Source organism: Chelonoidis abingdonii, chromosome 4, assembly GCF_003597395.2.
Source record: "Chelonoidis abingdonii isolate Lonesome George chromosome 4, CheloAbing_2.0, whole genome shotgun sequence".
Taxonomy (NCBI): domain Eukaryota; kingdom Metazoa; phylum Chordata; order Testudines; family Testudinidae; genus Chelonoidis; species Chelonoidis abingdonii.
In genome coordinates, this window is record NC_133772.1 from 110,679,575 (window position 1) to 110,705,923 (window position 26,349).

A 26,349-nucleotide genomic window follows, 5' to 3' on the forward strand; every position below is an offset into this window, starting at 1 on the left:
AGTTCTGTTAGCACAGAATCTTCTCCCCATATAGCGATCAGATCCAGTACCTCCCGTGTGGTCCATGCTGGAGCTCTTTTTCGATTCTCAGGAGACTGCATTGTTACCTGTGCTGATGAGCTCTGTGTGGTCACCTGTGGTGAGCTCTCCACGCTGGCCAAACAGGAAATGAAATTCAAAAGTTTGCGGGGCTTTTCCTGTATACCTGGCCAGTGCCTCCGAGTTCAGATTGTGACCACTCTGGACAGCAATGGTGCACTGGGGGATACTGCCCAGAGGCCAATACCATCAATTTGCGGCCACACTAACCCTGATCCAATATGGTAATACCGGTTTCAGCTCTACTCTTCTCGTTGGGGAGGAGTACAGAAACCGGTTTAAAGAGCCCTTTATATTGATATAAAGGGCCTCGTTGTGTGGATGGGTGCAGCGTTAAATTGGTTTAACGCTGCTAAAATTGGTATAAATGCGTAGTGTAGACCAGGCCTTAGACTGTCACAAAGTTGCAGCCCAGCACAACCACTCAGTCAGTCAAAACCCAAGAAAACTTTCTGATCTACCTTCCTCCCATGTCACCAGATTCCACGTTCTGCCACTTGTTGCTGTAACCCCTGACATTCCCTGATGCTAGAGGCCTGAACTGTCACATGCATGTGACAACAATTAACAGCTAATTTTAGTCCCTTGTGGCACGTGGTTGCACAAGGAGATCCTTTGTAACCTTCAATTTTGTCATATAGTATAATTACTGGTTAGTTTGATTGCAAATAGTGCCCTTTAAGCAATCTTGCATGTCCTCAGAAATATGGTGACAATCAACTCTATTAACAGCTTTGTATTTGCTTTTTAAAACCATATCATATATTGAAATAATCACATGAATTTAAAATAAGTACTTTGCCCTTGTCTCATGCTTTCTATTTGAGACTGAGTCCTTCACAGACATTAATGAATTAAGCATCTATTCTGTTCTATACAGGTTCTTACACTTGAGTTCATCACCATAGCATCTGAGCACCCTGTAACAAGACATCTTGAAGGCATCTGTGCTCCAACCTCTGGCATCTCATTGACGACATTATCATCAGAAGAAGAGACAGACAGGATGTTTGAGTGACAAAGGCCATGAGAAGTGCAGAATGCTGGGCTGATCACAGGCTTATAGTCTCCAAGCTGAATATCCAGCTACATCCTAGTAGGCAACCACAAGGTAAAAAGGCATCCAAAAAGCTTAATGTCTCCTCCAAACTGAAACAGGAGAATGTGAAACAGGCTTTCCTTGAACTGTGCAACCAACTTGTAACAATTGATGCAAACTCTAATAACAAGGAAAATTGGGCATCCTTTAGAGATTCTGTGTACTTGGCTGCATCCAATACCTTTGATTCCATCACATGTAAACATCAAGCTTGGCTTGATAAAAATGATACTGACGTAGTGAGACTGTTGAATGAGAAACATTTGGCTCCGTAAGGCCTGTTTAGGAGATGCACTTCAACATCTAAGAAGGTAGCCTAACAACATCAAGATGACTGTCCAGTGTAAACTTAGAGAGATCTAAAACTCATTCTGAGCAGCAAGGCAGATGAGATTCAATCCTACACAGACAGGAATGACATGAAATACTTCTGTGGTGCTCTGAGGACAATTTATAGGCCATGGTCATCGGGAACATCTCCAATACTGAAAGCTGATGGCACCACACTACTCACTGGTAAAGAAAAGATACTGCAAAAGTGGGCAGAACACTTTAAACACATCCTCAATAAAGAATAATCTATTAGTGAGGAGGCAATTGATTGACTGCCCAGATCAGTGTCAACATATTTCTTGCTCATCTCCCAATGCCGATTGAAACTGTGAAAGTGATTGAGCAGATGCTATACCAGCAGAAGTCTAAAAGGCCAGAGGCTTACACATGACTCTGAAATTGAATCTACATTGATTGGAAAAAATCAGTCAAAGAACTTTATCCCAGGAGTACAAGGATGCATCCATCATCCACTTGTAGGATTGTCAGTTGTCTTTCTGTTTATACAACTACTATTGGGGCATCTCACTGTTAGTAGCCAGCAAAATTCTCATCAGAATTCTGCTGAATTGCCTTGTGCAATGCACTGAACAAGTGCTCCTGCCTGAAAGTCAGCATGGCTTCAGGAAAGGATGCAGGACTATAGATATGGTATTTTTAGCTCGTCAACTTCAGGAGAGATGCCAGGAACAGAACTCCAACCTGTATGACTTTCGTTGACCTGACAAAAGCACTTGATACAGTCAGTTGGGAGGGCCTTTGGAAGATCATGGCAAAACTTGATTGCCCAGAGAAATTCATTGCAATGGTTCGGCAATTCCATGATGGCATTCTCTCTCGCATTGTGGACGACGGTGAGTCATCTGAACCATTCCCAGTCATCAATGCAGTCCAGTAGGGCTGCATGTTGGCCTCAACTGTTTTCAGTATGATGCTTTCTGCCACGCTTACAGATGCCTTTCATCACTGTGACACTAGGATTGGCATCAGATACCAGACTAATGGCAAGCTATTCAATTTGAGGAGACTACAGGCAAAGACAAATGTAAAGGAAGTGACTGTTTGTGATCTTCTGTTTGCTGATGACTGTTTCGTGAATGCCAAATCTGAGTCCGACCTGCAGTGGAGCACGGACTATTTCTCTTCAGCTTGTGACAACTTTGGTCTCACAATTATCAGGAAGCCAGAAGTGATGTATTGGCCTGTACCAGGAAAGCCTTATGTAGAGCCTACTATCAAGGTGACTGGCCAAACCCTTCAGACAGTGGATAAGTTCACCTATCTCAGCAGTACACTGTCATGTGCAGTTCACAACAATGATGAAACCAGTGCCAGAATTGCCAGAGCAAGTGTGACCTTTGGCAGACTATGTGCAATTGTGTGGGAGCGTAGAGGCAATAGTCAACAAACAAATCTGAAAGTCTACAAAGACCTTGCATTGCCAACTCTGATGTAAAACCTGGATGGTGTACAGATGCCAGTCTGTGAAGCTGAATCACTTTCACATGGTTTGTTTGAAGAAACTGAGGATAAGACAGCAAGACAAAGCTCTAAATACGGAGGTTCTCATGTGGACAGGCATTCCAAGTATCCATACTGTGATGAAATCACAGATGAGATGGTGAGATCATGTCACCAGAATGTCAGATGAGTGACTGCCAAAGATCTTTTACAGCAAGCTAAAGGAGGGAAATCGCTTTCAGGGAGGCAAGAAGAAACATTTCAGGGACTCCCTCAGGTTATCCTTGGAGCATTTCAACATTGACCCAGAGCTTTGGGAAGATCTCGCTCATGATTGTTCTACCTGACAAAGCCTCATCCATACTGGAGCTACTCTGTGAGTGGAGGAGACCAGCTGAGGCAGAGCAGAAGCACAAGCAGTGTGAATCTCACAGCACCAGCATGTCACTGTTAATCAAGTGACCCATAGCGGCATCTCTTGTTCAGTGTCCTGCAGACAGTTCAAAGCTCAAATTGGCCTGATCAGCCACTCGCATGTTCACAGAAACCAAACCAACCAGTGATGTCATGGTCATAGTCAAACTCGAAGGACAAACAGTCTGAGCACCTTTCAGTAGTGCATTAATCAGTAGTTCTCAAACTTTTTATTAAGGTGGTCTACCCACTTTTTTTCTTTGCAACCCACCTAGGGTCAAATTCATGGAATTCCTGAGAAGAGTGGCTGGGCCAAATTTGAGTGATCGCCGTTGTACCCTGGCATATGGGGCTGCAGGGCCACTCAGGTTTGGCCCAGTTGCCCTCTGATGCTGCCAACGTGTGCCAGGTCACAACACACAGTGGCATATTGGCCAATGGAGTTCGTGCCCAGGGGCCCCAGAAAAATGGGTGCCCCAACAGACATTCATTGCGGGGAGCGAAAGCCTGAAGCCCTGGCAGAAGAGCTGGGTGACCCTGGCTGCAGTCCTGGGACTGGAAGAGTTCTTGCTCCCTGCCGCGGCCTCAGGGCTGTGGGAGCTCTCAGTCCCAGCTATGGTGCCGGGGCATGGGGGGGTGCGGAAGGACACAGCTTCTCTGGTCTTGGGGCTGTAGGGGTGGGGAGAAAGGAGCAAACCGGTTGCAGTGGGTAGGGTGGGATGGAACAGGGGTGGGACTGTAGGGGAAGGGATGGAACAGGGTGGGGCTATGGGTGAGGCCATAGGTGGAAGGGGTGGAATCGCAGGCGGAAGGGTTGGAGAGGCCCCCCCACTTGCTCTAGCCCATGCCCCCCGAAACCTTAATCCATCTCTGGCAACGCTTGGAGCAGGAAGCTGGCCTAGCCCCATATGACAGGAGCCACTGCTGTAGCATGAGTGCATGGCGGGCTTGCTCTCCTGCCAACCCATTCCCCACACTAGTCCCAGAGCCCACCATTTAGGAAACACTGTGTTAAGTGACCTGACTAACATCAGTTAAGTGGTTTGTTCTTTCATCCTCTGCCCAGGGTGTGCACTGGAGTGTTGTTTCAGTAGGGTTGTTTTAGTTGTTTTTTAAAATAAATGTTGCAACATGTTTGTTAGAGAAGGCAGGTTAAAGACATACTTTGCATGTCAAGCAGAAGGTGATGAGGTCTGTGATGGTCCTTACTTTCTGTGGGAGTTCATTCCACAGTCTTGGCCTGGCCTCTGTCAAAGCTGCCTCCTGCACAGACAAGCTTCACACTTATTGTAGAGAGTTCCATTGTGTCAGAGGAGTGGAGTTGTTGGCCATGGCTTTCATCTCAGAACTTTAGGGGCATCTTTTAGATATGCTGGCCCTAGGCCGTTGATCACCTTAAAGATAAGCACCAACACCTTGTACTTGACTTGATAGGCCTCCCTGCAGCCCTGTAAAGTAGGTGAAGATTCTGATCCCGTTCTAACAGGGGACACCAAGGTACAGAGAGGGGAAATGACTGTCTAAGGTCATATAATAAGCCTGTGGCAGAGCTGGGAATACAACTTAGTAAGTCCGACTACTAGTTCCTCATTCTAATGTTTAGGACCTGCTCTCTGAGATCAGTGTGTTGTCATGTGGGTAAAAGCAGTTTCAGAGTAACTTGAGGGGGATAAACAGTGTATTAGTAAAATATGTAGGTTGTGGTAACTAAGGGCTTTCAGATATTTGTGCACTATGGTGTACCCTGACTTTGAAAACAAGTACTGTGGACACTCCAAACACTAGAACCTCTAGGCTCAAGCCCTAGTTGGGTTTCCAACATACACACATCTTTTAACTGAGGAATATTTATCTTTTTAAGCAGGCACTTATCTCCTTGATATACAAGTGCTGTATCTTTAGCTACTTCCTAATAATCTTTACTAGAACTGGCAGGGAGAAAAGTGTGGAAATACCCTAAGTACAAGTCATAGTAGTTTAGTTAGAAAAAGCCCAAGCCCCTAGGAGAGCAGTCCAGCAAGAAGGCACAAAGGTATCTTTGCTTTCCAGAGTTCATCAGATACCCAGTATGCCCCCTCAGTCTAAACCTCTTGGGCAAGAAGGCAGTTTTAGTCTCTCAGACTCACAGGGCTGGGCTTTGTACCACCTCTTAAAGGTTGCTAACTCTTAAGATTTTATCACAAGTCTTATGATATTTGGTATTTTTCTTAAAGCTCCAGTTCCTGGATTCATGTGACTACAGGAAAATCTCCATTTTATTTTTTTGTAAAGTAAGTTTTTTAGCCAACAGGATTATGGGGAAAAACAGGGAATGTGACCAGAAGGCAAATAATACTACTTAGTTTATTTTAATTTTGTGAATTTTCTTTTTTAAGCTGGTCATGATTTGGGGAAGGGGTTGTCGTGATTTTTGAATGCATGGTACTGGCAGTACTGCCTCTGGTGTTGTGGGTGTCACTTGGTGGTCAGTGTGGGAGCCTTTGTGTGTTGGAGACATGGACCATCATTGCTGCTGTGGGTAGCAGACTGTATTTCTGTCTCCTTGCCCAGTATGTGTTTGATTCTCCTGCTATCACTTTATTTCCTGCTCTCTCTCATTTATTGATTGCTCAGCTCCCCACCCAACTGTTACAGCTCATCTTTCCCCAGCACTAACCAGCATTATCTGACTGCTTGTACTGCCTTCATTCGGGTGTGCTTCCCTTTTCTCAGTCTTGCTCTGAGACAGCTACTGGCCACTTCCCCCAGCTCTTCTGGGTTGCTTCTGACGCCAGTGCTTCTGTGCTATCCTGTGGCCACGCATCAGGCCCTGCTACCTCATATTTTTTTATGTGCCACATCCTGTCTGCTACTCAGTGCCTTTTGTCAAGATCCACTGATAACAGTGGATCTTGCAGTGCCCTTTACTGGCCAGCTGCTCTTCTGGTAGGGCAGCCAAGTACAATACACATTTCATCGTGTCCCTGCTGCTCCATTGGAATGTTACTCAGAGACACAGGGTGGGCGAGGGCATGTCTTTTACTGGACCAACATCTGTCATTGAGATAAATGAGTCCGAGCTACACAGCTCTTCTACTGCTCTCACCTGATCAGCAATTCCTCTTGTCCACTAGGGGCCCCTGTAGTGCCTGCAATGCAGGTTGCCTTGCTGCCTCTCTGTGACTGCTCCCTTCTTCCCCTGAGGGCTCCTAGGCTAGGGCAGTTGGGGAGAGTTGGGAGGAGATGACAGAAGCAAGAGGAGGGGAGAGAGCATTCGTATCTGGTCTTGATGGAGCCAAACTTACCTTGACCCCAGCCAGCTGTCTTGGGCACCTCCATGCCACCAACCCATCTAGCCTACCACACGCCCAAACAGCTGCTGCAGCCACCTTCCTACCGCATCACCAAACCTCCAGGCAGTCTCTTCTTACCACACCACCCTCAGCCAGCTGCTTCAGGGAGCCTCTTCCTATCACCTCACCAAACAACTCCCAGCTCTTTCCTACAGGCAGCCTCTTCCTGCCACCGTACCAGACAATCCCCACTCAGTTGTCCAAAGTAGCCCCCTCCCCTCCGCCAGCTCTAGCTGAGGTGACCGGGTGTCTGGTTTTCAACCATAACACCCAGTTGAAAAGGGATCCTGGTGGCTATGGTCAGCACTGCTGACGAGGCCATTGACTGTCCGTGTGGCACCACGCAGTGGGATGCGCAGGCTCCCTGATAACCCCATGCTGTGCAGCTCCTGGGAAGCAGCTGATATGTCCTCCCTCTGGGTCCTATGCATAGGGGCAAGCCAGGGGGCTCAGCACAGTGGCCCTCCCCAAGTGCTGCTCCCACAGCTCCCATTGGCTGGACATGGTGCTGCTTTAGGGAGCTGCCCCAGCCTTGATCCTCCTGCCCTCCAAACCCATTTATCTCAGCCTGGAGCACCCTCCTGAACCCCAAACTCCTCAGCCCCACCCCAGAGCCCACACCCTTGTCTGGGACCCTCACTTCCCAGCCCAGAGCCCCCAGGCCCCTCCTGCACTCTGAACCCCTCAGTCTGGAGCCCACATCCCCAGCTGGAGCCCTTACTCTCTCTTGCACTCCAGCTCCCTGAGCAAGCCCAGTGAAAATGAGTGAATGAGGGTGATAACAGTGATCACAAACTCAGTTTTGGCCATGTTTAGGTTGACAGCTGGACATCCCTGAGGAGATGTCACAAAAACAGGCAGAGATGTGGTTTTGAATGTAAGAAGATAAATTTTTAATGAGACTCTTGACATCAACCTGAAGGATTCCAAATGCAATCCATCCAATCCTGGGGGCTGTTACTGTGGTGCACAGACCTGCACGTGGTGAGATTCACACCATTAGGGGTTGGGAAATTTACAGGAGCTCTGTTTATTTTGGCCTTAGATGTCACACACCACCTCCATACTGATGCACATAAAATTCATTCCACACGTATGGGAAAATTTAGAACACTGCTCATAAAGCATACCTTATGCAAAGATTATTACAGTAGTGTATAGGGTGTGAACAGAAGTGTGTTCTCCCATATTTTCTGTGTCTTTGCAGCTCCCTTCTGGGATTAAAGAACAATATTTCATTTTACTACAGGTTACAATATTAATTGCCTTAGACATAGTTAAGACATCATTTCCCAACAGCATTTCTGTTGGAATACAACCCAGCACACCAACTTTTAAGATAACTCTGAACCTTTCCACTCCAAATGCACCTTCACCAAAGGCACAGGCATTTTATATCTTCCCAGTGCCAGGAGTTCTATTTCCTGGCCAGGTAACATCACTGTTTCTTTGGCCATGCTTTCCGTGACCAGAAAAATCTGGGCTTCAGTGTCTGTCCTTCCTATGCATTCTTTGCCATTCACTGTGGCAACTTTAATAAATTCCACATCCACCTCCTCTGGGTCAGATCTCACAAACTTAATCAGGGGCCCTGCAGGCACCTCTAGGTTAATGAAAGGTGTGTTAAACTGGGTTGGATGGGATGAGCATTTATATTTTTAGTTTAGGGCAGTGTCTCTCCATCTTTACAGACTACTATATCCCTTTCAGGAGTACTTTCTATTTTGTCTTGTGCACCCCAAGTGTACCTTGTGTACCTCAAGTTTCACCTCACTTAAAAACTCCTTCCTTACAAAATCAGACATAAGAATACAAAAGTGTCACAGCACGCTATTACTGAAAAACTGCTGACTTACTCATTTTTGCCATATAATTACAAATTGATTGGAATATAAATATTGTAGTGACATTTCAGTGTATAGTATATAGAGCAGTATAAACAAGTCATTGTATGAAATTGTAGTTTGTACTGACTTTGCTAGTGCTTTTTATGTAGCCTGTTGTAAAAGTAGGTAAATGTCCAGAGGAGTTGATGTACCCCAGGGATACACACTCCTGGCTGAGAACCACTGATTTTGAGCATTTATTTCTTATGTGCTCAGTGGAGTCACACAGGTAACACCTTCTTGCACTGTTGTCTTGTGGAGTGTGCTCCCTTGCACTGTTGTCTTGTGGGGTGTGCTTCCAACTATCCTCCTTTTCCCCAGGGATGAAATGGGTTCCCCCTTTACCCTGTGCTTCTGCCCCTCTTTCTTTATCTTGCACTCAGTAGACACTTTGGCCTGCACAAAGAAATCAGCCAGATCTGCTACTTCCTGCACAGGGACACATTAAACAAGATTTATCCTGGATTACATCTCTATCTCCTGAGACCATGTGCTCGGGAAACGTTCTTGTGCAAAGAGATCAAATAATTGGTCATAATTGTCAGCCTTTTCCTCCTTTGCCCATTTCCTCTTCAGGTCACATGTTTTATAAACTTATTCCCCATGACTCAGATTAGCACTTTTCCTGAGGTTTCTGAATTTCAACATGTACGCATTAGGGGTAATTTGAAACCTTTGCAATACAGTCTTTTCAAAATTCATATTTCATTAAATACATTCAAGCTTTGCAATCAGCTTTGCAATCGTGAGGTGGGGGACTTTGTCTTCTGGGACTCTATGCAATTCACAAATCTTTTGAAAGGTGGTAAATATTCTTTGATGCAGTTCAATTCTCTGTACATGGGCCACAGTTTGTCCCAGCTGGGTGTCCCTTGGGGTGAGAGAGTAGCTGTGGGTTGTGAGATCTATGCATGTCCTTCCATTATGTCCAGGTCATACAGCTTCTCCTCCTCTTTTTCTCGGGCTTCTTTATCTTTCCACTCCATGACTCTTTGGTGGGCAGCTGCTTCTCCTTCCAGGGCCTGCCAGTGTGCTGCTTCTTGCTCTTTGGCTCTTCTGTTCCCTTCCCATTTTTGGTATTTATGATCTCTCTCTCGTTCTGCTTCCCATTTTTGCTCCTTTTCCAATTTAGCAGGCCCTAGCTTAGCTGTTGTTTCACTGTCATTCATTTTAAACTTCCTTTGCTCTATTTCCCTTGCTCAAAATAAACAGAAACTAATAAAATGAGTCTTTCTTTAACTATTCCTAGCCTTATCACTTAAAACTATTCTGTTAATGCTTGAAATACAAACCTCAGTCAAAGTAGGAGGCAGTGTATAAATCCTGTCCGACTAGGCCAGTATGACATTTTGGGGTTCAAACCTGATCAGTTAGGGTTTGTTACCTCCTGCCTTGCAGCTCTGGGTGCCTTAAATGCAATGCAGCCATGGCTCGCAGCCCTTACCCCCACAGGCAGCCTACAGATCATGCCCTGGCTTCCACCACCCAGTTACTGTTTGCACAGTGAGCCCAACACCCTCCCAATCCTGATTTTCCCTGAAATGTTCAGCCCTCTCTTCCACGCAGACGTAAAGTTCATTGCTCCTTCAAAGAGACAAAAACAGCAGCTTGTTGTCTTGACTAGAGATAACAATCACTTCAGTTCAATCAAAGCGCTGGGTTGGTATAAATTAAAAATAAAACAAATTTATTCAGTCAATAAGAGATTTTATGTAAGTTCAAGTATAAGGGATAAAGATAGAAAGAGTTATCTTTGTTTTTTGTAAGAATATGGTTTCTGATAGATGAGGGCGTGCACAGGAATTTAAATCTGGCTACTTTTGGAGGGGCACGTTAAACACATGCATTATACGCTTTAAAGCATATCAACATCTGCACCTACATAATATGCATAGAACTAAACAGCAGTACACTCACCATTTCAATGAAAATCTGTGCACCATGGAGCCATCTGAATACATGTATCCAAAATCTCTTCTGTGTTCACACTGTTGGATAAATTAGTCTCTACTGCAAGAATTAACAGTTGCTGAAGGTGGGCTTCTGTCAGACTGCTGCAAAGTCTTCTAAGGATACGCTTTTTAGCACTAAAACATCTTTCTCAAGTTGCAACTGTAGTGTTGCCAAAAGCACCAATAGGTCAAATACATCAGGATACAAAAGTTCCTGGTCATGATCTTTACAGACCTTCATAAGTTCCGGAAAAGATACTGCACTCTCCGATCCCTTAGCATTTAAAATAGGGTCAAAGTGGTGCACAAGTAAATTGTACTGCATTTCAGGAACTCTGCACTGAAATTCTTCATTTGGTTGCACATGTGCTTCGTTTCCTATTGGTATAGTAACAGTTTTCAGATTTTTTTGCAGTGAGATAGGACACAGCTTTGAGTATTACTGTATTTTTCTGCTTCAATCGTCTGTCCATTTCACTTACTGCAGCATCAAGTGCAGGGGAAAAGAAACCAATTTATATTTCTTTTCTAAAGATTAAAAATGATAGCATTCTGTGTGACTCCCATAAAAATGATCCAGAGTTTTTGCTGGTCGCCTTCTCCTGTAAGTTGGCATTTGCAGACTCAGTTCAGTAACCCAATGTTCAGCTTTTACAAAGTATTCGTGGAACTTTTCATCCATTCTCAGGTTACGCAAGACTTTTAAACAACTCTCTACTGCACAGGCAAAATCAGTGTTTTCATACTGCAAGAAAGTGATAGCATAATGCATGCAGTTTAACACATCCAAAAATACCAAAAGGCAGATTGTGAATTTGAAATCAAGCTGTGCTTACATGTGCTTACATATCATAAGCCCCTTTGCTTTGCTGACACACTTACTGTGGTGGCATTCTGCAGAATATTGAGTAAGGTTTCTTAAAATTAGAAACTGCATTTATGACCTGCAAAGCTTGGCAGTGTGAATGCCAGTGTGCCTCGTGAAGAGCCTGATGAGATCTCTTGCTACCACCACATTCATTGCCACTGACACTTGAAGTCCCTTCTGTCTGTGTCATGGTGTCCTTTTGTATTTTTTTAAAGGCGATGCTGCGATGAGTGATGTGGATGAATGTATACAGGTTCTGAACAAGTCCAATAAAATTCTTTGAAAGGGTATTAGAGCTCATAGTATCAACTATGACTAGATGTAAACAATCTGCATAGCAATACGTATAAACAGCCCTTGTTTTTTCTGAACAAGAGTTTGTAACCCTGATGCATGCCCGCTTATATTTTTTGCCTCATCATAGCACTGTCTTCTAACTTGTTAAAAGACAGGTTCATTTTAATAAGCGTATTCTTTAAAATATGAGAAAGTTCTTCAGCTGTTGTACTTGCTGTACCTTGCAGATTTATGATCCGCAATAATTTCACAGTCATTATCCCTTACATGTTGAAATGCAACTGCTACTTGTTCTCTACGTGCAAAATCAAGAGTTTTGAGTAGTTTCACGCTGAAATATCTGGCAGTGGATAATTCATTTCTGATCTTATTCTGTATAATGCAGTTAAAGGAAATAATGTCATTTTGAGACTGGTTTGATTAAGTAAGTGGCATTTTGCTGCATACAAGTCATTCTTTCCTGCATGAAGGGATCTCGGCGATTAAGATAATCAGCAATCTCCAAGAAAAGCCCCCAATTCTCTGAAGTTACATATTCATCGTGTACCTGAAGTGGCAAGCTGAGCTTCCCCTTTTTGGTACTGTGCTTATATTGCTTTGCTTAACATCAAATCCACATGTAACTTTTCACCTTTAAAATGGCCAATATGTGCAATTGCCATTCTATGCTGATTAGTTTTTGCACGCTTTTTAATTTTTTCAGGTCCTTTTTTCCAATTACAACAGACAGATGATGTCTCAGCTGGCTCATTTTTGCTTGTTAGATTGCATGAAAACAATTTACATGTGAAACAAAATAGTCTGTCCCTTTTTTCCCCCGAATATTCAAGCCAAGACATTGCTGCTGGTATTTCATACTATGCTGCATTAAATGAGCATAATTTATTTTCAGACATTTGTTGGGGATACCTATTAAGCACAGGTGGATGTGGCCCTTGATTTACAGTACATAAGAGTGCTATTCCCTTATATAGGGCAGGCCATGATGCGAATTACTAGAGTACTCACTTTTAGAGAAGCCCTCAGCTCCTGTAATTATGTTATGGTTCTCTCGTGGTTGAAGCACTCATCCATAGTCTTGTGTGATGTATGTTTGAGGGGGTATGTGTATGACCCAACTGAGTTTGCATGCACTCATAACTGCATGTTATGAGGAAATACGTGTACTTCAGTTTGTGAGTGCCGGTGATAGAAAACACAAAAATCAGTGAACTGATCTGCAGAAATATTTATTTTTTTAAATGAATAGTAGGGGGAGAGGGGCCTGGGTGCATGCCCCTGATGATAGTTAAGACCTAATTTAACAAGCTATGGTCTTTGTTCAAGGTAGTTTCCTCACCAGTCTTCCTCTAGCAGGAACAGCTAACTAGCTCTTAGTCAGGAACCCCGCAGAATACAAGATCCTGGTTTTTCTTTTCATCTCAAGTGAAGGATAACTAGGAGTTCTCTGTCCCTTCCTTTATAGTACAATAAACCTTTGCAAAGTCTCTGAGAGTTCACTGACCCTGCTTTATGTGGACGGAAGGCCTTCTGGGGCTGCAGTCTCCATCCTTCGTTGAAATTAAGTGATTGCTTTTCCCCCACTTGCTATGCTGATAGCTTTGTTTGCTTGGTGTGCAACTGTGTTTTTCTTTGTCTTTGGTCACACCTTACTCAGTTTCCATGGGAGATGCATTCAAGCAGGTGCAACCACATCCTGGAAAAAAATCTGTCAACACCTGCTGACATGTTTGGTTTAAACACCTTTTAGTTATAATTCCAGCACATCTGTGGGATCCTTTGTGGGTTGACCATACATATGTCACACAAGAATATTAATGTTCGAGTTATTAGTTTTCCAATGTGATTGGACACCTTTTAGGTACAGATTATAACAGTGAGTTGGGGCACACTGAGGTGGTCAGGCTAGCTGACCCTAACTGCTAGATACCAGGGAGCCCCTTGCTTTCTGACCCGGGGTTGCTCTCAGGGTCACAGTGACAGGGAATCACTCATGAAGTGATGGTAGGCGTAGTGATGAGTCATCTTCGGTGGCCCTAGCCACGTAAATGGGATCACATAATGGAGGCTCTCCTGTGGCATTGGCTACTGAGTTAGAAGTGTGCTAGGGCTGATTTCCAGCAGCACTGGCTGTCGTATTACACAGAAAGAGGAAAATAGCTCTGAGCTGTGATGGGATGTGCGGCTCATAGGCAGTGATGAGGGGACAAGTACAGCAGAGAGAGAAATGTGGCTCACAGGCAGCAATGAGGGGACACGTGGTACAGCAGAAATAAGGGGCTAGTTCATTGTTGGGCACAATGTGCCCTTCAGTGTTTTCAGTTTTAATAATTAAAAGCTGCTTAATTCCCACTGGGGCAATTTTTGCTGTGAATGGCTTGGGGAACAGGGACAGGAGCAGAGGGAACGGCCCCAGGTCGGGCTGTGCCCCAGGGAACAGGGACAGGAGCAGAGGGAACGGCCCCAGGTCGGGCTGTGCCCCAGGGAACAGGGACAGGAGCAGAGGGAACGGCCCCAGGTCGGGCTGTGCCCCAGGGAACAGGGACAGGAGCAGAGAGAATGAGAGGGGAATGGACATAGGGGCAAGGGAAAGGGACCTAGCACTTTTGCAGCAGGCTCCTGGGAGCCCTCACTTACTATTGCTCCCAAAATCCCTCTGCGAGGAGCACTGCGTTCAGCTGCCTTTGGAGTCCATCAAAGCTGCTCTGGCAGGTGAGCAGAGGTGGTGATGGGGCCTCTGGAATAGTGAGTCAAGGAGCCTCAAGAGCCTGTTTACTATTTCTGCAGTGCACACTGCCCCTAGCTGCCAGGAGAGTAAGCAACCAAGTCAGCCAGCTGGACTCAGATTGCTGCCTGTCAGTGTGCTGATCTGCTACTTGGTGGCCTAGCCGAGCACCTGCTAATGCCCTTGGCACCCTGGATTCTCATGCATGCACCTTATTTTTTTCTCCTGAGGGACAATGGCACTTCCTGATTCTGCATGATGGGGAGCAAGGAGCTATGCACCTGGCTTCTCAACCCACCACCACAACCTCCCCTGTCCCCCAATAGCCTTTCCTGAACCGCGGGGAGGTTCTGGGAAGCTGGCGAAGCAGAGACTTATCTAGAAATCCAAGGCGAAGGTATTAGTAGGAGTGGTATTTCAGTAGCACCTAGAGGCTCTACCCAAGATGGCCGCCCCACCATGCTAGGTGCTGTACATACAGGTACTAAGAGAGAGTCCCTGCCCTGAAGAACTTACACTCTAAATAGGCAAGACAGACAAAGGGTGGGAGGCAAAGCAAAGGAAGTGATTTGCCTGCCATTAGGCAGCTGGTCAGTGGCAGAGCCAGGGATAGTTTGCTCTCCTGATTCCCAGTCCTGTGCCATCTCCAGTGGACCACAATGTCTTTCAGCTCAGTGTGTTTTTCAAGTATTAGTGCCATGTAGGCCTGATATTTACTTCCACTTCCTAAGTACATGCAGAGGCTGAACTAGTTCCACTATTTTTTTGGTCGCAGCTTAATGAGGAACTGGGATTTCCTTTGCTCTCCAATACATTTAAGTCCTTCTGTGGAAAGGGAATTGGTTAAAAATGGTTTAATATCCACCTATCAATTCCACCACTGGCCATTTCCCATGGAGCAGGGACCACAGTCTCACAGTGCTGAAGAGATCACTGCCCTGAGCCCCCTACAGCACAGACTCCAGCTAAAATCCTGCAAAGACCAGCTGCAGGGTCCCAGGAGGTATTTTCTCCTGGCATCAGATTGAACTGGAGTCTGAAAGTAAAGGATAAGGGACAGAGACATCAGCTTTCCTGGCATCTCTGGGATTGTAATTCCTTCTGCCTCTCCAGCCTTCAGAAATGTACTCTGCAAAATGCCGCCTACTTCCAGAAACAAATACAGCCTAAACCAAAACAAATAGACTTGGGTGTTGGTAGTGAATAGGCCAAGGTTCCATGTGCTGGCGTCATCTCTGCCTGCTGCCAGTGTGTTGTCATAGGAACAGCTGGATTATTTTACAGTCCAGTTGTGCAGCCAGTTCTCCAAAGGAATAGTCTAAAGGGAGGGGAGAGGGCGGGCAGAAAAGTGATGCTGTATTTCTTCCAGTAAGGAAGGGGAAGAGAGACAACTCCATCTGCCAAAACCCAGAAACCACAGTCCATCATTTCCAGGTACCTAGATGTTCTCCTTTTAGCTGAGATCTGCTGCCGGAGGGTGGGGGGGAGGAAGGCAAATCAAAAGAACGGTACATTATTATATTAGTAGTTAAGCATTTATTGTTCTATATTGCACCCCAACGAGTCTGATTCTTCAGTCATGTGGCAGGCACAGCACGGTGTGTGTAGCTATGCTGAGCCTCCACAAAAAGGCCAAGTTGATAAAATAGGTAATAGGCTTTATCTCACAAGAATTGAGTTTATATAATTAATTCCCTTCCCCACTAAGTTCTCCTCCACTCTGGGCTTCTTGGCATGTTCCCTCTTCTCCATGATGGCAAGCTCTTTGGGGGAAGGGCTGTCTTTATTTTGAGTCTATGTAGCATTGAGCACACTGATGCACATAAATAGATAAATAATCTTCTACATTGTGGGAACCCTTGTATCTGAACTATAACACATGGCTGTTGGCCCTGGTGTGAATACGGTCTGAATGAGCTCTCCCCTGACATCTAGTGACAGCACTGGGGAAAAAGCCTTCAGGAGCAGACAGTATTTGCATAGATACACCTACACTCCCTTAGGTGTTCAGCACACAGAGCTGCTTTGCCAAAGTGACCAATTGTGATTGCTTTGTTTTATGATTCACTTTAATGCAGAGAGAATGAAATGTTATCCTTGTTATATGAGTAAAGGGCAGCAGAACTGCGTTTAGCATACCCTGATTGAGGGGGTTACCTACTGAAAACTCACGTGCTAAGCAGAGGGGCAGGGATGTCAAATCCCACTGAAGATGAAGAGAGGGGCAGGCATGGGTGTTTTTGTTTGGTGGTGTGGATTCCTTTTAAAGAGACATAGACACCATCTGGCCCTGCCCTACCCAGTCCAGAACTTGAAGACAGAGCTGACTGAACTCAATTCGGATTCCTTGTTTCTGTTCAGTGATTACTAGAGCTAAAATCAGAGATGAGCAGGTATAGATCCTAAACCTTAGGTCTAGAATGGGGACAATGTTGCCGTGAAAGACAATAAGAATACAGTAGTACAGAGGTTCACCACTACCCAGTGAAATCACTAAGAGCTGGGTTAAATGGGTGAGGGGAACCTTAGAATGTGGCATCTCAGAAGTGGCTGCGATAATAGTGGCAGAGAGAGCAGCTGCAGAGGGACAGTGGTAGCAATAGTGAGCTAATTGCAGTGACATTGCTTGATGCCCACCCCACTCTTCAGGAGTGTAAGGGGACCCATACAAATGCACCTCTGAACTCTGGTCTTCACTGACTAAGGACAACCAACTGTGAGTGAGGCACAGCAAAGAGAGTGGGGTGTGACAGACTTTCACATCACAAGGTGGGGAACTCAGGCAAAGGACACTGCCCAATGCACTGTGGGGTGGGTGTTCGCTTATGGTTATCTTCTTTTGAATGGTGGTTGTGGTATTCTCCCAGATCAGTGCTGGGTTCCCTTTCCCTTTTAATGAAAGTTTTCTTTTGTTATACAGACTCAGTGCTTGTGAGTGGGGAAATGCTGCCTCTTAAGGTATGTCTACACAGCAATTAAAAACCTGCAGCTGTCCCATGCCAGGTGACCTGGGCTTGCAGGGCCCTGGCTAAGGGACTGATGAATTGCGGTGTGGATGATTGGGCTCAGGCTGCAGCCTGAGATCTGGGACCCTCACAAAGTCCTAGAGCCTGGTCTCCGGCCTGAGCATCTACACCGCAATTAAACAGCCCCTTAGCCCAAGCCCACACCAGCTGTCAGGGAACAGCTGTGAGTTTTTAATTGCAGTGTGCAGACATACCCTTAGAGGCATCCAAAGGTGGTGCTTAGTTTCCCCAGATTACTGAGTGAGGGCTTGAGCTGGTTCTGTTTTGTATTGTTAAGAGGAACCACTAGATATTGAACCGCACCCTTGTTGCTGCCAACTCCACCAGGCAGAAGGATTATACTAGTTAAATAAGGCAATACATGAGACTGGAAAAATTCACTGCCTTTGCAGCCTGTTAGTGCAGCCTGGTCAAAGGGCCAGTTTGTGCTACATCTTGATTGGATAACAGACGTGTTTGTTTGTTTGTTTAACTTTAAAACCAGCTACACAAAGGGCTGGGGTATCTTATCCTATGTTTGTTTGGAAATTTTTCTAGCACAGCAAGTATCAGAGGATAGCCATGGTAGTCTGTATCCACAAAAACAATGAGGAGTCTGGTGTCACCTTAAAGACTAACAGATTTATTAGGGCATAAGCTTTCCTGGGTAAAAGTCCCACTTCAGATGCATGGAGTGACCAGATGGTGCAGTGTCTGGAAATGACCAGTAGATGGCACAATGGGTTGAATCTGAGCTCTTGACAGCAGGGCTCAATATTGAGCACAAGCCCTGTGTTAGACTTTGTTTTTCAAATTTTCCACTGCTGCTCCCACCAATGCAGCTCCTCCTGTGCTAATTTTGTTGAGAGCCTAGTGTAGGCAGAGCTCAGGTATTTTCAGTCATGATATTTTCTAATCTGATCATGCCGAATTTGGATGACACAGCAATTACAATACCCATGGTTGATCTACCCGAGCACTCCCACCATATTTACCGATAGTGGGGCCACCTCAGAGTTACTGGCACCCTTGGAGCATTGCCCACAATTCCCAGTATGGACTAGCCAAAGGCTTCATATCACAGGTGCTCAGTTTACAGGTAACAATGTTTTCTCTGTTAGCCCTACAGTTATGCCCTGGGCTCTGAAGCCTGCTCTGCACTTGGAGAATTACCTATTGTTGACAATGCATGTCAGCAAGAGGGGTATCAGAGCTGGTGCTGATCATAGTTTAAGTTCAAGTATAGACAAAGCACATTTCAGAAACCGGTGTCTTGCTTCCTTCTTCATCATGTGATCTAGACTCCAGTCCTGTCCACATTAGAAAACAGGGTCTCTTGTCAGGTGGTACCATGCTGACATCTTGCCCTTTAGGCTTGCTGCTGCCATGAGCGAGAGTTGGCTTATGCACTTCCACTTTTCATGGCTGTAAAGTGATCAACAATCTTGTGTAAAAGTCTGGGATGTGAGTTACAAATGGATAGACACTCAGATTCCATGATCCCTGGCTATTCAGACTCCATTAGCCCCTGCGAGATCTCCCTGAGAGACAGCTGCCTTAAACCCAACGTTGAAGGACAATGTGCCCCAAGGTTCATTCTGTGTAATTGGGAAGACATGGCTGATTTAAACGTTACAGCCTCACCTATAAAAGTGAGTATGTGACAACAGAAAACAATGGGTTGTCATGGTCACTGATAAGCTTGAGACACACAACCATAGTGAGTTTTAACCCTTTTTTTTGTGAGTAACAAGATCTCTCAGCATCTCACTTTGGTTTTTATTATCTAACATACACATTTGTTCTGTGGTGTGAGGTGGGTGTGTGAATAGTGGTAGACGTGACAGGGAGAGTGGTATCTGTTGCATGTAATTTTTGTTGTTGCATGTGAATAAATCCACATGCTGCCCAACTTTCAGACATGGGCAGATCATCTTCAAATCTGCATTGGGAGGTGTCACAGAGTCACCAGGGCAATACTCTGGAACTACTCCATACGAAGCCATCCAGAACTCCGGGAGAGCATCCCTCCTCTCTCTGAGCATACTGTCTCCAGAGCAAGTAGCTTACACAGCTTCGACCTGCCTGGGTCTGATCTTGGAGCATTCAGCATCCCCTTCCGTGCGCTTCCTGCAGTGAGTCTGCCCAGGCGAGGCTCTTGGGTAATCCAGAGAGCCCTGCAGCCCGACTCCACAGTCAGAGGTGACTCTCAGCTAGATGGTAAAACAAAAAGTTTATTAGTCAACAGGAACACAGCGTAGCACAGAAATCAGTGACTTTCAGCCAAGTCCATCTTAGGGGGAGGGGAACCCAGAGCCAAGGCTCTGGCCCTCCCCCTGCGCCCGAAGCCAGCCGAGACTGACTTTCTTCCAGCTGCCTGGCCACTGCTCTGCCCATTGCTCCTCCTCCGGCCTTTGTCTTGCTTCACGGGCCAAGCGTAACCTGGTCACATCCTACTCCTGGGTCTCAGGTCACAAAGGGGTGGCTATAGCATCCATTGAGGTAGCTGCAGCAACCCCTGCACCCTTATTCCCACCACCTAGACATTGGTGCAATACATAGGGAAACTGAGGCACACATAGCATTCATGAAAAACAATAAGACTCACATACAACATAACAAGGGAAAATCCCCACTTGTCACAGGAGGCTCCAATGCCAAACTGATTTAAGTGTCCAAATGCATGATTTAGACATCCTATTGAGGAACCTAGATCTTAATATAGTTTAGAAACTATTCTAGGACCAGCCCACATTTCTGCTGTTGATTGTAGTTGGCTACAGCTGGCAGCGTGCACACACATCGGGGGGTAGAATTTGACTCTTAGTGAATAAATGGATTCTCTTTGCCAGATGCTCAAAGTGCTTCTGATGTTAACTTCCATGGTGGTTGCAAGGAGATTCTGAGATTCCTCTTCTTTTGATATTTTCTGTCGTGGCACATTGGGGACATCTTTGAGGATACTTAGTTGCAGCCCATGACTAATTGTCTCTGAGGCATTGTTCCCTGATGATACAGCTATCAGGATGGAAAATGCTGCTCCTTCTCCAGGGGGATTTTGCCTCTTGCTGTCTGGAGTTAGCCACAGGAAACCCACTTTCCTGTTCCTCTTATTTTAACTCTTAGAATACTGGCTGGTTCTATGCATATGCAGGCAAGTCAAGCAGGGGACCCTAGTCTGGGACTTTGGGCAGGTTTCCAGCAGTGAGAGAATAAATTGTGTTAGAATTTGTTCCAGGTAAAAATCCCAACCTATCCTCTTAGTTGCCACAAACTCTCACTGATCCTTTAGCATGTATTCCTTACACAGCCCATCTCTCTGACACGAGTCCTTGGGTCAGTAACTGGCATGGTGGAGGTGGGGCAGCTGGGAAGTCACCCAAGAAAGAATAGCTGGGAGACAGCAGGGCTGCAGAGAGGGAGAGTAAGAGAATGAAAAGCAGAGTATTTGTGAAAGAGTAAGAGAGCTGAGATGGTGGGATTGGCATTGGCGGAGAACACTGGAGTGCTTTCAAGGGGGATAGTGAGGGACAAGATGCTGAGGACCCATAGCTTCCGTTGGAGTTACTGAGGATGAACCTAGTCCTGTTCAGCACTAGAAGGATTCAAGATAAACAACAAAAGTTAGAACAGTACTAGCTAATGTGTGCACTGGTGTGCTCCACTGGCTAGAATCCACATAGCACAATGATCACATAGGCACTACACTAGCAGATTCTTCTTCAGTTCATGTTGTTGTTGTTATTTGTGTACTGGAATAACACCTAGCGGGCCCCAGTCAGGGATCAGGGCCCCACTGTGCTAGGTGTTGTATGCACACATAATGACAAGACAGACCCTGTCCCAAAGAGCTTACATCTAAGTAAATGGTAGACCCTAGCTGTTAGAGCAGGAGGCTCTGAATTCTGTCCCTGCTGTCCTGTGGCCAGACTGTAGTACTGTGACAGCCAGGAAAAGGAAGTCCTGGGGCCATATGTTAGTTATGAGGATGATATTTAGCCTGTTATGGGGGGGGGGGTTGTCCTCAAAGCACTTCACATATGTTAGCCCTGCTGCCTTAAATAAAGGGGAAAGCCTGGAAGTGTTTCCCACTGGACATAGTTGAGAGAATGCATTGAAAAATCCAGGGTCTCTGTTTATTTTAAATATCACCATAGGTGTTTCTGCGTGTCTGACATGGATTTTCCCCCAATGATATCTGTGACTCTGACAGCCAGAATGTGGAGACTGCAAACCAGTTCTGATATGAGATTAATAGAAATTAGTGCTTGAAAAGGCCAGTTAGATCACTGGTCTGTCTCCCTGGGTCAGTGCAAACTTGCTCCCTATTGTGCTAGAGCTCCTCATTCAAAGAACTCTAAGCATTAACATTTTCCTTGGGATGTTCAAGGGGTGGTGATTATATGCAGTAGTATGGGGACTTTTCTACACACTTTGATAAGGGGCTGCTCACACCCTTTTTGTGAGGACCAAATTTTCACACACACACACCTAAATTGAATCCACAAAGCCTGAGCCTGGATCAGGAGCAGAGCCAGGGTTTTTGGCGCCCTAGGCGCATGGCCGGCTCGCCGATTCCGTGGCTCCAGTGGACCTTCTGCAGGCGTGCCTGCAGACGGTCCGCTGGTCCTGCGGCTCTGGTGGACCTGCCGCAGGCGTGCCTGCGGATGCTCCACCGGAGCCGCGGGACCAGTGGACCCTCCGCAGGCATGCCTGCGGGAGGTCCACTGGAGCAGTCTTCCACCCTCCCAAATCCTGGTGCCCTAGGTGATCACCTAGGTTGCCTAAATGGAAGCGCCGGCCCTGGCCTGGATGCACCAACAGGAGATTGCAAATCCAAATGGGAGTTACATGGACAAGTGTCTCTACCTCTCTTGTGCACAAATGCATTCCTCGGACCTGTACACATGTGCAGCCCAGGCTCCAGTGTTTGAAGAATTTGTCCCTCAGTGTCAGAAATCTTTTATGCTTTCTGCAATAGGCTCATTAGCAGTAAGAGGTTCAGAGACACCAATTAATTAGATTGGGACCGGGCCCTGGCCTTCAGCACTCTTGGCTATACAGAAATAATACATATAATAATAGTAATTAAAAATGTTGATTTTTAAACATGTCAGTCTATTCCTGCTGAGAAGAACTTCCCTACTAACGAACTTTCAGTCTTCCAGGCTGAGCAAGTGGTTGTAGCTTTTCTAATAGAGATACTATCAGGTCAGATTTGAGGCCAAATGTAGGTATTTTAAAAAAATCAAATAGACAGGTTTTTAAAAGTAAGAACACCTTCCCATGCTGCATATGTAACCCAACATTTCAGCATTGTGCCAGGGCATAAGACCAGAAAGGGAAATTGACTAGAAACTGACTAAAGACAAACGTGAAACAATTAGTGTGCTGTCATTTTCCAAGTGAATGAAGTGCTGAAAGAAAATAAACATTAAGGGTGAAAAGCAGATTGGATTTAAACAAATTCTTTCAGCTTTAGTAATCTAAAGAGCTCTTAGTAACATAAGGAGGAAGGGGGAATAGTTTGTTTTTTAATATATGATTTTGTCCTGACACCATCCCGTTAAGTCTGCACATCTATTGTATGAAGACCTGTTTTTCCAAAGAACAGAAGCCTAAGGCAACACACATGCAGTTATCTAACTGGGCCTTTGTATGCACAAATACCTGTTTTGTGCAAGTAATCATGATAATAGTGTGTGCTAAATAGGCATGCAGTTGCGTACATGTTTTATCATGGAGTGCTGGACTCCTGCCTTTTGAAAATCAGGCCCTGGATAATTAAGGTTTTTGGATTCACTTTCAAGTTCCCTGTTAGTGTGATCTGTGAGACCCTCTGTCCTCCATTTTCAAAGGCAGCTGGTCAACGGGTTTGTCTATAGATTATGCATTTTATATTCATGCTTCTACAAAGCTCTCTGGCTGCAGAGAAAATTCTAGCTGCAGTTATGTCTGTGGTGGAATTCTCAAGATTCTCACCACCACTCTCGTTTAAACATCCACCAACCCTGCTATAAACAACTGAAAGAAGGTCGCCTTGTATCCTGGCTGACAGCCAGGGATAGAGTCTGCTCTGGTGTGAGACAGAAAATGAACAAAAAAATAGTGTCAAACCATGAATAATCTCAGTGAGGACTGACAGTAACCAAGCCAGACAACCATGGTGCTAGATTCTTAATATATAATTTATTTCACTGTGAACAGGGGCGGCTCCAGGCACCAGCACGCCAAGCACGTACTTGGGGCGGCAAGCTGCGGGAGGCGCTCTGCCAGTTGCCGCGAGGGCGGCAGGCAGGTTGCCTTCAGTGGCATCCCTGCAGAGGGTCCACTGGTCCCGTGGCTTCGGCGGACCTCCCACAGGCTGCCGCTGAATTCACGGGACTGGGGACCTCCCGCAGGAAAAGCCGCCAAAGGCAGCCTGCCTGCCGTGCTTGGGGCAGCAAAATGCCTAGAGCCACCCTTGACTGTGAAGACACAAAATGCACTGCAGTCACAGCTAAAATGAAAATGGGGAAACATGATAGTGGCAGGCAACTCCCTTTGCACAGCCCATATGATTATGTCCCCACCTTTTGTCCTTTTGGAACAAGGTGCATGCAACTCTTGAAGGACTGTACAAATGTAGAATCTGCCCATTAGATGTTTCTCTGGTCTAGGGTTCTCGTGGATACTGGAGTTAAAACAGGAAGCAATGACTGTATCTTGTTAGTGCTGGAAAGAAAGCTGGACAGTCTCTGTTTGTGATAGGCCCTAGGCTCCAGACTAAAGGACTGGATCAAACTAACTCAACAATAGGCACTAATGCAGCAAGTAACATACTGTCCTGATGGTTTTGAGGATCAATGGGCTCCATTCTTGGCTACGTGAACAAACACTGGTTACATTGCGACCCCACCCCATGACCAGATCTAACCCCAGGAAAGTGATATACCTGGTGATGCCCCCCTATGTCCCACTGCCCTGTCTCCACTGGCTGGTGTTAGCAAACCCCATCTTTGTTATTCTAATCAATAGTAAAATAGAGTTTTAAAAAAACACTAACATCCCCAGCCTAACACATTCCTCCAGCCCCCAACTGGATTAAGGGGCTGTCACTTTGCAGAGCCCTCTCGCACTGCAACATGCAGTAGCTGTTAGCACCAGGCATATCTGATCAGTCACATGGATGTTATCCCAGCTAACGGGCCCTACAGTGTAGGAAGAGAGATTGCAGCTGCAGGGCCCTCCTGGCTGCAACAGCCGCACAGCTGCCAAACTGAGGGCCACACTGGCAACAAGTGAGGAACCCAAGGGCTGCAACTAACTTCATTAAGATCAAACAGAGTGAAGCTGTCTTTTGCAGTTCTGCAGAGCTGGAGCATGCAGAGCTGTGGCACACAAAGCTGTAGTATGCAGTCTGCACCCAGGGAGCCTATGGGGGCAGCCTGTTCTCAGGGTAATTCACCTGTGGGGAGTGCAGTAGGTGATACCATTTTGCTCTCTGCCAGGTAGCTTTAAGTTCCAACCAGGGCTAACAGTGGCTGCTTGGGAGATGGACTGAGTCAATGCCTCTTCACATACCCTGGCGGTGTCCTCTCTGATGATCCCGGTCCACTTGGGAAGCTGAACTGCTCAGCTCTGGGACCCTGGCAGAACAGGGTCTGCACCTCTGTGCTGCTCTGAAGGGAGCTGAGTGATTCACTGCTGGTTGAGCTCAAGCAGTGAATTTGGCCTTCACAGTCCCAATGTGCAATGTCAGCTTGATCTGAGTGGTCTGGAGGCTCTGTAGGGGCCACATTTCCATATTAAAGGTGAGGATGGATGTGGGCTTCAATGTTGAAATATCCGGGTCACGTGCTGGGCCATTCCTAAGTCTCCTAGGGGAATAATACAGAAATGATGGATGTGCTGTGGGATCAAAGGACCATGTGGGGCTGTGCAGTGGCTGAGTGGAAACTTGTGCTGTCCCAGTGCTGTGCCATTCCCACCTCCCTTGGAATGAAAGCTTTTCCCAAGAACTTGTCAACACAGGAACATGCCTTGTGAGCACCTTTAGGTTTTCAGGATAAATGGCTTTCATCCACACACACACTCTTTTTTCTTCATGTTGCATCTTTATCTCATTATAATGAATCCACTTAGGAAGTGCCATAGCTCTATTTCAGACTGACTTATGCTGCAATGTTTGTGTGGACACATCCCCATGATGAATTAACTATACTTCTTCAGCTAGTCCTCCAACTTCTATCCCACTCCATTGTTTAACATCTGAATTGGCCTGTCGGGTTACCTGCACGCTCTCTGCTGCTCCAGGGTCATCTTCACAGCATGTCCCATTCTCTTTTTAAATGCCAGCGTACATCCAAGTGCATCTATTTGTGGCTCCAGCTGACATCAAGTTCATAGACCTCTAGTCCATTACAGCCACCATGCCCCAGGTTTCCCTGTGGTTGTGACAGGAGATCCTAGGCTTCCTTGCCAGAGGGAGGCAAGTTCAGTCTTATCTTTCTACTAGTCCCTGGAATGCAAAGTCCTACAAGCTGCTAGCAGAGCAGAGGCAGAAGACGAGGTTCTCCTGGGACATGTGCCAGGCCAAAGCCAAGGAGCTGTGGCAGAAGTATGAAAATGCCAAAGACAAAAACAAGAGTTCCAGGAATGCTCCCAGTACCTTTAGTAAGACTCCCAGTCCACATGTGCATTATGAGGACCCTGACCAGATTTTTGCCCGATGCTATACACTTATTTTGGAAAATTACAGTGCTGAGTGGATGCTGTGATTCCCAAGGGAAATAGCTTGAGACATTATAGATAAAGATGTGTGAATGCATGATTTAGGAAAATTATAGAAAACCAACACCACCCCTCCCAAAAAAAAACACCCCTCCCAAACCCCGCC

General features: G+C 45.9%; 1 long non-coding RNA gene across 1 annotated transcript in view; it reads left to right on the forward strand.

The window, feature by feature from the left end:
* Nucleotides 1-11,732, forward strand: part of LOC116837482 (uncharacterized) — a 20,451-nt gene extending 8,719 nt beyond the window's left edge. Inside the window, exon 2 of the long non-coding RNA XR_004376704.2 lies at nucleotides 980-11,732. This is a non-coding gene — a long non-coding RNA (uncharacterized LOC116837482). The remainder of the gene's footprint in view (nucleotides 1-979) is intronic.
* Nucleotides 11,733-26,349: the final 14,617 nt, after the last annotated feature.